The sequence below is a fragment of the Rhinatrema bivittatum genome, chromosome 10 (assembly GCF_901001135.1).
Source record: "Rhinatrema bivittatum chromosome 10, aRhiBiv1.1, whole genome shotgun sequence".
Lineage (NCBI taxonomy): Eukaryota > Metazoa > Chordata > Amphibia > Gymnophiona > Rhinatrematidae > Rhinatrema > Rhinatrema bivittatum.
The window spans coordinates 125,666,571-125,679,371 of NC_042624.1; the positions used below are offsets into that span (position 1 = coordinate 125,666,571).

Below are 12,801 nucleotides of genomic sequence, written 5' to 3' on the forward strand. Positions count from 1 at the left end.
AAAATGCGCGCAGGCCCCAGCCACACGCATAAGTCCTGATTTTTACGTGCGTGGGCCTTTGAAAATTCACCCTTCAACCAATAAGCCTTGATACTGTTAACTCCATCATTGCTCTCTGCCTCAATGGCAGGGGGAAAAGGGGAACTGGATTTGTACAGCAACCAATGAGGGCCCCAACTTTTACGATCTGGGGAAACAAGTTTGGAGGTAGCTTGCTGATGCGGCGATTACTACCCTTAATCAATAAAGCTGATACTTTGATGCAACTCAAACATTGCTCTCTGCTTCAACGGCAAGGCATAACAGGGAACTGGATTCAGCAGCAATCAAGGGCCCTGACTTTTATGGTGTGGGAAACTGACAAGCATGGGGTAACCTACACTGCACAGCAGATACTACCATAAGCTTTCTGGGCAGTCTGGATGGACCAGTTCATCATTTTCTGCAGTCATTTTTATATTTCTAAGTTTCTATGAATTGTCAATAGGTTTTACCCACATTAAATGCACTTCACATGGGTAAATGGCTTTTGAAAATTGCTACAATAGTTACATTTACATGCATAACTCCTTTGAAAATTCACCTGTAAGCTAATGGAATGCTAATGCACCAAAAGTTTTAAAAAGCACACTATCCTGAAAAAGTGTGCACAAAGTATATGTTTAGCATCATAAACCATGTTGTATGTGAACAAATTATGTTTTGTATGCATAAAACTATTTATGCACATAAAACTTGTTCTCTAAACACTGTGTCAGGGTCTAAAAGACAACACAATAGCTACGCTTTTAAGTGATGTTTTAATGCAAGAAGACAAAAGATAAAAAACAAACACCATGTGCTACCTGATTTACAGCTTGCAGGGAAACAACCAAAATAATCCAAAAGATGCAGAATCTATTACTGGGTAATCTGAGGAAACACTCAGGAGAACAGGATGGCTTTACCTATAGTCAATGGGAGCCTGGCTGAGCATAGCCCAGCCCACAGTACCTAGAAAGGTAACACTGCAGCTTCCCCAATTCCTCTGTCCACCACCTCCAGGGTCATCGGTTCAAAATCCCAACTGCCCAACATGATTCCTCCCTCACAGTGGGTTTCCTTTGTCCCCTATAGATCATCCTAAGACTCCCATAGCACTTTTACTCTTTTACCTTGGCAGCCTGTTATGCTTTTTTTTTTTTTCCTCTGCCTTTCTGCACTATTTGTAAATTTTGTTTAAAAAAGGAAAAGAAAATCAAAATCAAAAGTTTTCTTCTTTTACAAGTCACTCTTCAGCGGTCATCACCTTAGAGGGGTGCGAAGGCAGTCCTGCTGTCCATATAGCACGGTTAACATTTGGCAGAATAGGCTTGATAAAGTTTCCTCAATTCTGCTTCGCTGATCAAAAGAATCTCGACGTGACTCAATGCTTGGGGCCCTCTTCTTCAGTGCTGAAATTTATTTATTTATTTATTAGCTTTTATATATCGACATTCGTGGGTACATCATGCCGGTTTACAATACAACTAAAGGAGGAAATTACAAAAACCAGGGTGGGGGGGAGGGAGCAGATAGGAAGAGAGAAGGGGCGAGAGAAGAGAGGGAAAAACAGGAAGAGGAGAAAAGGAACAAAGGAACATATCTTCTCTCCAGCATGGCTCTCCTTTTGCCAGCAGTCTCTCTTCTTCATCCTTGTGAAGGCCTCTCCTACAAACACTGGGCTATGGCAATTATCTGGGAGTATCCCAGCCTCTGCTGTAGTCTCCCACAATTCTGATAACAGCCCTTCTTTAAGGTTCTGGGTCATTGCCCACAGGTCTTTTTAAATATATTGGACTGTCTCGCCCAAATTGGCTATGGCAGGGACAACCACAGCATCAAACATCTCCAATCAAGAGATTAGAGCAGGGGTGGGCAAGTCCAGTCTTCAAGGGCTGCAAACCAGTCGGGTTTTCAGGATACCCCTAATGAATATGCATGAAATAGATTTGCATACAACTGAGGCAGTGTGTATGCAGGTCTCTCTCATGCATATTCATTAAGGATATCCTGAAAACCCGACTGGTTTGCAGCCCTCGAGGACCGGAATTGCCCACCCCTGGATTAGAGGCTACTACTCCCCCATTTCTCAAAATCGGGTATTTCAAGTTTGCTGTATTAATCCGGTCTTCTTAAGGCGATCTCTTTGCCTAACCTGCGTCAACTGAGAACATACACCATAAACGATCCATTCCACTCTATCCTTTGCCCCATTGTTTTAAGGGTGTATTCGATCCTGCAAGTCCTTAATTGGGACTCTCTCCTTGGGAAAACAGATTACCTCTTGGGGTAACTTCCAGATTGGGACACTGGGCCATAAAAATCTCTCAAACATCCATGCCACAGGCAGTGGGAGCGAGGCTGTGGTTATAGCCCCCCCCCCCCCCCCAAGCTGAGTCCCAAGAGGGGGCGGCAGTGCATCGGTTCTAGGGCATCATGTTCCTATTGCAGAGAGATTCCTTGAGGGGAGGAGGTGTGACCAACCCAAGATTCCTAGTTTCCCTACTTGCCGCTCCTCCAGACATATGCCAGTCTAAATACATGTGTTGATTAGCTCTTCTAGAGAGTTTTGATCCAGACCAACCTGTCCTTGATCTCTCCCCTTAAAACCAGATGAAATTGGTGTCAAATTGTTTTTTCATTCCAACCCATATCTGCCTGTAGCTGGCAGAAGCAGGTGACATACACTAGGAAAGTGTTTCTTGTTGCAGTTGTATTAAGCCCCTCTCAGCCATATGTTTCTGGTGATGGTCAGAGAGCATTTTCTTAAACTCTTGAAGGAACATATTCCATGTTGTACTCTGTTCTCATCCCAAAGTGATGGCCCATTTTAGAGTGCCTACTGTAAACAGGGTGATTACCCTACACAGTTTCTTTACTTAGAAAAGATCTCTGGGCAAAGTTGAAAATGTAAATTCTATTAATGTAGGAAACCCTTTATAGTGCCCTCTATTCCCCTCAAATCGCTCTGAAGGTAGCAAGTTAGGAGTTGGATCAGTTTTTTATTGCAGCCTCTAATTGTTGGCAGTGTTGTTTAAATAGTGTATGTACAGTTTCTAGCTGTTGACAGTTCTGCTGCAATGATTTGGCAAATTCTTTGTATTGCACTTGGAGCATCTGCTTTTAATGGTTTTCAAGTGTGGTCATTGTTAATATCGTGATAGGAGAAGAAAATAAAACCTTTCACAGTTTAAAGTGTTTTTCATATACCACTAAGGCTGGATTTCCCAGTTCAGTAAACTAAGGGTGTGGTCCACTCCCTAGCAGCATTAATGGCTGGATGCGCACAAAAGCACCCAAGAAAGGAACTAAAACCCCTACCTCAGCTGAGCTCTACCTGACTGAAATGTATCCTTCTCTATGGGTATCTTTAAAAAAAAAAAAAAGATTTTGCAACCACTGACAAAAAAGAAAATAAAACGTTTAAGCTGTTAGGTCTGTCAAATTGTGAGCTGGCACAATTTGTCATGGTCTAAAAGACAACATAATACCTGTGCTTTTAAGTGATTTTTTTAAATGCAAGACAACAAACGATAAAATACAAAACATGTGCTTCCTGGCTTACAGCTTGCAGGGAAACAACCAAAGTAACCCCGGTAATGGAGACTGCTCCCTTACTGGATGATCTGCAGAAAGAGACCCAATCCAGCTCACTATATTTCGGTGTAGTCTTATTCAGACCCAGCAAATGAAACACTCAGGAGATGCTGAGACAATTAATAACAATTGGCTGAACAGGGTGACTTTACCTATAGTCAGTGGGAGTCCGACTAGGCATAGTCCAGCCCACAATACCTAGGAAAACAACACTACTGCTTCCCCACGTCCTCACATACAAAATAGTTCACTATGCAGAGCTCCCGTCCACCAGCTCCAGAGCCAGTGGTTCAAAACCCCAAACGCCCTAACACATTGCTGAGTGCAGAAAACATGATTTGAATGCATAAATGTTTGCTCTTAAAAGTAGTGTGTACAGGAGGATAATGCATTAGTGTTGGCAATTTAAATGTAAGACATTGATAAGACAGGCTAAGAGAGAATTTGAAAAGAAGTTGGCCGCAGAGGCAAAAACTCACAGTAAAAAGCTTTTAAACTATATCTGAAGCAGAAAGCCTATGAGGGAGTCAGTTGGACCGTTAGATGATCGAGGGGTTAAAGGGGCACTTAGAGAAGATAAGGACATCGCGGAAAGATTAAATGATTTTTTTGCTTCGGTGTTTACTGAAGAGGATGTTGGGGAGATACCCATACCTGAGAAGGTTTTCATGGGAAATGATTCAGATGGACTAAACCAAATCACGGTGAACCTAGAAGATGTGGTAGGCTTGATTGACAAACTGAAGAGTAGTAAATCACCTGGACCGGATGGTATACACCCCAGAGTTCTGAAGGAACTAAAAAATGATATTTCAGACCTATTAGTAAAAATTTGTAACCTATCATTAAAATCATCCATTGTACCTGAAGACTGGAGGGTGGCTAATGTAACCCAAATATTTAAAAAGGGCTCCAGGGGCGATCCGGGAAACTACAGACTGGTTAGCCTGACTTCAGAGCCAAGAAAAATAGTGGAAAGTGTTCTAAATATCAAAATCACAGAACATATAGAAAGACATGGTTTAATGGAAAAAAGGCAGCATGGCTTTACCCAAGGCAAGTCTTGCCTCACAAATCTGCTTCACTTTTTTGAAGGAGTTAATAAACATGTAGATAAAGGTGAACCAGTAGATGTAGTGTACTTGGATTTTCAGAAGGCGTTTGACAAAGTTCCTCATGAGAGGTTTCTAGGAAAGGTAAAAAGTCATGGGATAGGTGGTGATGTCCTTACGTGGATTACAAACTGGCTAAAAGATAGGAAACAGAGAGTAAGATTAAATGGACAATTTTCTCAGTGGAAGGGAATGGGCAGTGGAGTGCCTCAGGGATCTGTATTGGGACCCTTACTTTTCAATATATTTATAAATGATCTGGAAAGAAATACGACGAGTGAGGTAATCAAATTTGCAGATGATACTAAATTGTTCAGAGTAGTTAAATCACAAGCACATTGTGATAAATTACAGGAAGACCTTGTGAGACTGGAAAATTGGGCATTGAAATGGCAGATGAAATTTAATGTGGATAAGTGCAAGGTGATACACAATATTAGGTTCCATATTAGGAGCTACCACCCAAGAAAGAGATCTAGCCGTCATAGAGGATAACACATTGAAATCATCGGTTCAGTGTGCTGCGGCAATCAAAAAAGCAAACAGAATGTTGGGAATTATTAGAAAGGGAATGGTGAATAAAACGGAAAATGTCATAATGCCTCTGTATCGCTCCATGGTGAGACCGCACCTTGAATACTGTGTACAATTCTGGTCGCCGCATCTCAAAAAAGATATAATTACGATGGAGAAGGTACAGAGAAGGGCGACCAAAATGATAAAGGGGATGGAACAGCTCCCCCATGAGGAAAGACTAAAGAGGTTAGGACTTTTCAGCTTGGAGAAAAGACGGCTGAGGGGGGATATGATAGAAGTGTTCAAAATCATGATAGGTCTAGAACGGGTAAATGTGAATTGGTTATTTACTCTTTCGTATAATAGAAAGACTAGGGTGCACTCCATGTAGTTAGCATGTGGCACATTTAAAACTAATCGGAGAAAGTTCTTTTTCACTCAACGCACAATTAAAATCTGGAATTTGTTGCCCGAGTATGTGGTTAGTGCAGTTAGTGTAGCTGTGTTTAAAAAAGAATTGGATAAGTTCTTGGAGAAGTCCATTACCTGCTATTAAGTTGACTTAGAAAATAGCCACTGTTATTACTAGCAACGGTAACATGAAATAGTTTTTGGGTACTTGCCAGGTTCTAATGGCCTGGATTGGCCACTGTTGGAAACAGGATGCTGGGCTTGATGGATCCTTGGTCTGACCCAGTATGGCATGTTCTTATGTTCTAAAGTTAACAGCACAAAAATTGTACTTCTAAGTCATTGTTTCATGGCACATTTTATGAGCAGAACTTCTGTGTCCCTACATCGTGTTTCATTATCCTAATTCATTTTGTGTGCACATGTATGAGCATTTTTGTGCTCCTCAAGTTTTGTGCACATAAATCATGTTCTGCAAACAATAATATATGGAAAACATGATTTGTGTACAAATCATGTTTTATGCACAATAAATTCAGAGTACTGGTAGGTGGTCCCACACCATCTATTCCAGATTCAGCCCCTTAGATTAACCCTAGCCCCAGAAATTTTCCTTTACTTCTGACCAGGAGTTAAATTTCCAGCACTAAAAAAACACATGAGTTAAGACTGTACACCTATCTGCATTGATGAGTGCCAATGCCTTCAGTAACATGGGATTTGCTTGAAGAAGAGCTAATTTGTACACACATTTTTGCTCATTTTTGTGCTAAACTTCTTGTTACATCAGAAGTTGTTTGCACAAAAATGTGCACTCAGCCAAGCACACCTTATTACATTGGGCCTAAGTTAATCAATAATGCTGACAAGTCTGGAATTCTTTTGGGGTTGATTTTGTTTCATGGAAACACCAAAACCAGGCTAATCAGTACATCTGATATATAACATACTGCGTGACTTGTCTCTCAAGATGCAGGGTTTCTTGCTGATTCTCCACAACTTTTTATATGACTAGCTGGGCATGCCAACTTACGATTTCAAAGAGTCACCAGCTAGGCATGCAAAAAAAGGATTACCATGAGTGCATCGACCCTTGTTGATAAACTCATTACTCAAAAGCAAAACATAATGGGACTAAAAGCTGCTAGGATTTGAGAAGGAATGACATTTCATCTATTTTTATTTAAAATCACTTTTATACCACTTTACCAGGCAATAGACTGTTCAAAACAGTGTACAATATCAAAACAGTGTTCAAAACAGTATACAATATCAGCAAAAATATAAGCAATCCAAACTGCACAACACAGAAAGACACACGAAACAATTTAAAATAAATGAATGGACTCCATGCTTGTCTATATGGGAACTGTAAACACATTTAGATCAATTTCCTTCTGCAATTGGAAGAATCCTTCATCTGACCCAACTCCAACAGAGATCTTCAAGAGACACCACAAAACATAGCTACTGTTTCAAGTTTATGAGCTGTTTGCAGACTCAGTCTCCCAAGTATAAAAGTCAGATCCTGGGCATGAACACAGGGTTTTGGTTAAATTCAGTACAACACAGAAAAACACCCTAAACTCCTAATGTCACATGTTACATCCAGTAAACATCAGCCATCTCACAGACGCATGGAATTTGTAACTGGTCTGCACATTGGCATATGATAAAAGAGAGAAAGGGACTTACTATAAAGAGAGGTTATTTTGGAAGAAAGTAGAGAATATAGGTTTTATCTTAAATGGTTTTGATTTCAGCTAAAATAATTGAGCAAAAATAATAGACAAGCAGTCAAAAAGAGCAGGGAAAATGGCTGTTTCAGACAATTCCATTCTTTTGTAGCCCTCATGAGACGTGAATTAATGCACATCAACAGCTGCAGCAGCAGCAGCCCTGCAAGAACGAACAAAACCGTTTCACAATCGATCTTCATGAATTTCAATTCTTCCCCCCCCCCCCCCCCAGGAAGTCTTCCAAGACAGATTGAAAGGCCTTGAGAAGGGAAAGCTAAACCCAGCTTTCTGAAGTGCTGGCATTAAATCTCCTCACACCAGCAGAGCTCCTTCAAGCACTCCGTTTCACACTCTACCACCTTAAGTCTTTAAGTTCTATCTGCTCTCAAAATATTTTATCAGTGTAATGTGGTTACGACTATTTACACAATTTGCTCCAGAATTCCCTCATTACATCTGTCGCTCTGAATCATTCACAGGTAGCACTGAAAGCAGTTTCTATGGAAACCAGCAGCTCAGGACCCAAAGACCGCTGTTTGCAGGTGACAGGCTTAGGCAGAACTGTCCAATATTATAATTAAGCTTATGCTATGACCATTTCCTTTTTTAGCTTTCTGTTTATCTGAAAAGTTTAATTGCAAGAAATTTCTCACAGCAAGCTTCCGTTATTCAATTTAAAAAAACATACACAAAACTAGAAATTTTACACAGAACAAATGGAACCTACTTTCCAGAATCCATGCACACTCGCATGTACATAGGGGAAAAACACCTTGTCCACTCCTCTGACATGGATAGAACACAAAACCCAAAAGTTACTAAGTAGCATAACTGTGTGTACCTGTTCATAGAATAAATAGATTCACCCCAAAAATAACCCTCTCATGATCCTCAGGGAATCCCTGACATATACTGAAAATATGTGGATCTGATGCCAAAAGGTAAATAATTAGGTAGTGTAATTCTGCATGTATAGGCATGGAATACAGGGATCCTTGTAGAGCCCTCACATCTCCTGTAAATGTAGTGTAGATTTGACATAAATCCAAGAAGTTATCAGGTGATGTAACTGTGTGTATTTGTGGAATACAGGGATCTGCAAAATATACCCATCATTATCCTCACGGACCCCGATACATCCTGAAAATGGGTTGTGGATTGTCAACTTTTGGAAACAGAATACTGGGCTTGATAGACTGTTGGTCTGACCCAGTATGGCAAATCTTATATTCTTATGGAGGTCCTCAGATTCGATTCTGGGACCAGTTCTGTTTAATATCTTTGTGAGCAATATTACAGAGGAATTAGAAGGTACAATTTATCTTTTTGTGGATGACACTAAAATGTGCAGAGTGGACACACCTGAAGGAGTGGAAAGAATGAGAAGTGACCTATAAAAACTGAATAAGTGGTCAAAGGTTTGGCACTTGCGATTCAATGCCAAGAAGTGCAGTCATTCATTTGGGGTTCGGCAATCCGAAGGAGTTGTACGTATTGGGGAGGTTAAAGATTTATGTGCACGAACTGGGAGATACCTCGGAATGATAGTGTGCGATGATCTGAATGTGGTGAAGTAATGTGACAAGGTGGTGGATAAAGCCAGAGGGATGCTGGTCTGCACAATTAAACTCTGGAATTCATTGCCAGAAGATATGGTTAAGGCAGTTACTGTAGCTGTGTTTAAAAAAGGGTTGGATAAATTCCTGAAGAAGTCCATAAACTGCTATTAATCTATAGGGAATCGCCACTGCTTGCTGCCAGCATTAGTAGCAGGGGACCTGATTAGTGGTTGGGTACTTGCCAGGTACTTGTGACTTGGATTGGCCACTGTTGGAAACAGGATACTGGGCTTGATGGGCCCTTGTTTTGACTCAGTATGGCATATCTTATGTTCTTAGAGAGAGGAATAACCAGAAGGAAAAATGAAGTGATAATCCACAGTGTTTATCACTTAAGCCAAAGGTACCACATGATGTACAGAGTCACATACATAGAAGAATATACAAATGTAACAAAACTACAAAAGTGCATCAGTAGCCTTCTGCATTTAAAAATCAAAGCTGTATCATAAAACTGTTGTCATCTAGAAAAAGAAAGACGATAGAAATGAAATGAGGTATCCAGAACTAAGCACAGTATTCCAAATGAGGCTTCACCAAATTGTGTCACATTTTTCTTGTGTGGAATTGGTGGAGTCCAGTTAGGCTGGAAGGGGGTAGGATAAAAACATGGGTGTCCAGGCTGCCCGGTTATTAGGTAACTTGCTCCAGGGTATGGTTTCAAAGCTTTGTGCGTGAGCATTTTTTGCATCAAAAGTTTTATGTATGCAATTTCCCTGCCCAGACACTTCAGAATTGTTGTAAAACTGAATACCATTGTAGTCGGCCTTTATGTCTAATGTTTTGTTTAATGTTTTCAATGGTTAATAAAAATCTAATTGACAAAAAAAAAAAGAAAAGGTAAGAGCTCCTCGAACTGTGAGACAACTGCACAGCAGAAAAGAAGAGACTAAAGGGGGACCTAGTGTGGATGTGCAGATAGCGGCATGCTGGGCATGCTCAGTGTGCTGGTCAAACCTCTAGAAACTTTGACAAAAGTTTTCCATGCCGGGCTCCATCGGATGTCATCACCCACATTGAGGACTACCATCCTGCTTGTCCTAGGAGAAATGTTGTTGCCCTTCTCCCACACCCCACACACAACTCATTTCTCATTCTTCTATTTCTCTAGCCAAGAAACTTAGTAACAGTATATTCTGGCAGAAAAAGACATAAGCAGTCCATCCAGTCTACACAGCAATTTTTTGTAAATTATATTTTATTATATTTTTAGGGAAATTGCTGCTCTGTGCAAGTTACCCCAGCCAACATGGGTTTTCCTGTTCTTCGACTCCATCATTTAGTCACTAGGAATTCTCTAAGTTTATCCCATGCCCTTTTGAATTCTATTATTGTTTCTGTTCTTGTTATCCTTTCTGGAGAACATTCCATGCATCCATTACCCTTTCCATGAAGAAATACTTCCTGATGTTGGTCCTGATGCAATTCCTTTGGAGCTTCAGAGTATGACCCCCTTGTTCTACAGCTTTCTTTCCATTGAAAAAGATTTGATTCCAGTGCATGAATATCTGTCAGGTATCATATCACCCCTGTCTCTCTCCAGTGTATACATATTTAGGTCTTTCAATCTCATCTCACCTCTTTTTTTTTTGTTGCAGAGCCCACACCATTTTGGTCGCCTTTCTCTGGACTGCTTCCATCCTGTTTCTTTCCCTTTTGAGATATGGTCTCCAAAAATGAACATGAAACTCCAGATGGTTTCGCCAATGACCTGTTTAGGGGCATCATCTCCTTTTTCCTGCTGTTTATGCCTCTCTCTAATCAGCCCAGCATCCCCCTAGCTTTAGCTATCACCTTAAGAACATAAGAAATTGCCATGCTGGGTCAGACCAAGGGTCCATCAAGCCCAGCATCCTGTTTCCAACAGAGGCCAAACCAGGCCACAAGAACCTGGCAAGTACCCAAACACTAAGCAGATCCCATGCTACTGATGCAATTAATAGCAGTGGCTATTCCCTAAGTAAACTTGATTAATAGCAGTTAATGGACTTCTCCTCCAAGAACTTATCCAAACCTTTTTTGAACCCAGCTACACTAACCACATCCTCTGGCAACAAATTCCAGAGCTTTATTGTGCATTGAGTGAAAAAGAATTTTCTCCGATTAGTCTTAAATATGTTATTTGCTAAATTCATGAAATGCCCCCTAGTCCTTCTATTATTCGAAAGTGTAAATAACCGATTCACATCTACTCATTCAAGAGCTCTCATGATCTTAAAGACCTCTATCATATCCCCCCCTCAGCCGAAATTAAAGAGTGTTGCTCACTGCCAGGGATAAACAGTGGCTTTCCCAAGTCTACCTGGTTATTGACTGTTTGCGGACTTTTCCTCTAGGAACTTGTCCAAACCCCTCTGTACTAGAAGCCTTGACCATATCCTCTGGCAACAAATGCCACAACTTAATTATGTGCAGAGTGAAAAAAATACTTTTCAGTTAGTTTCATGTTGTGCTCTAATCCTAGTATTACTTGAAAGAGTAAATAACTGTTTCCAACTTACAATTTTACATACCTCTCTCAAATCTCTTTTCAGAGTTGAAGAGCCCTAACCTGTTTGGCCATTCATCAAAGGAGAGCTGTTCCATCCTCTCCCATTTTTGTTGCCCGTTTCTCTACTTTTCCTATTTGCACTATATCTTTCTTGAGATAGGGCAACCAGAACAAAATACAGATGTAGCCATAGCAGAGATCAATAAAGAGGCAATATTTTATTTATTTAAAACTTTTATATACTGTCATTCTGGCTTCAATCATGAGGGTTATCATAGAATTAACAAATAAAATTGATACTATAAAACAATCATAAAATACAACATATGGTGTAAGAAAATAAATTATTAAAACATAAAAACAGATCAAAAAATTAAAATAAAACAAAAACCTGGCCACAGTCGTTAATCATTCTGATACCTCAAATGCTTTTTTAAAAAGACATGTTTTTTAATTCTTTTTAAAAATCATAAAATCTGCCTAAAATCTGCCATAAAAGTCATAATATATCATATTCCGACTTCTGTTTTCTATTCCTTTCTAAATATTTATTAATATTCTATTTGCTTCGTTGAACGCCACTGCACACCAAGGTGAGGATTTCAATGTATCGTAACTATAGAATTTAACACCATCAAAACTAAAACATTGCTGCAATAAGTTATTGATTTACTCTGCAAGGATGGACTCTCTGGTAAATCATACCAAGATCAGGAGACATAATGCTAATTGTTTTTCTCTTTACAGGTTAAAGATGCAACTGACAAGTGTTATCTTTTTTTTTCTCTTCATACTTATCAAATCTCATGAGGCACCCACCACTAGAGCTTTTATTTCACAGCTGGCCCCATCATCTGGAACAACCTGCCGACTGATCTAAGAATAGAACCATGCCTGACTACCTTCCGAAAAAAACTCAAGACTTGGCTTTTCGCCCAAGCCTTCCCTTAAGCCTAACATAGCTACAATTCTTCCATTTAGCCCAATAGACTAAATGCCCGACCCAGCGATTGTATATCCATTTGTGTTCATTCTCCAGTTTTTTCTGTCCTTTACTTCCAGGCTACCCTAGCCCCCAAGTTCATTCTCCCTGTTTGTAACTGCGCCTCGGCCTTCTTGTTATATGGTTTTGTTAAGTTATCCCCTAAATTTGATGTAAACCGGCCTGATATGAAGCTTGTCATGAAGTTCGGTATAGAAAAATGTTAAATAAATAAATAAATAAATAAACAAACAAACAAACATTAGAACACTAAATCAAAATGAAAAAAAAAAAAAAAAACCTAATCCAATTC

General features: G+C 39.9%; 1 protein-coding gene across 4 annotated transcripts in view; it reads right to left on the reverse strand.

The window, feature by feature from the left end:
• PTPRF (protein tyrosine phosphatase receptor type F) overlaps positions 1–12,801 on the reverse strand; it is a 792,879-nt gene that overhangs the window by 447,160 nt on the left and 332,918 nt on the right. The window lies entirely within an intron of this gene.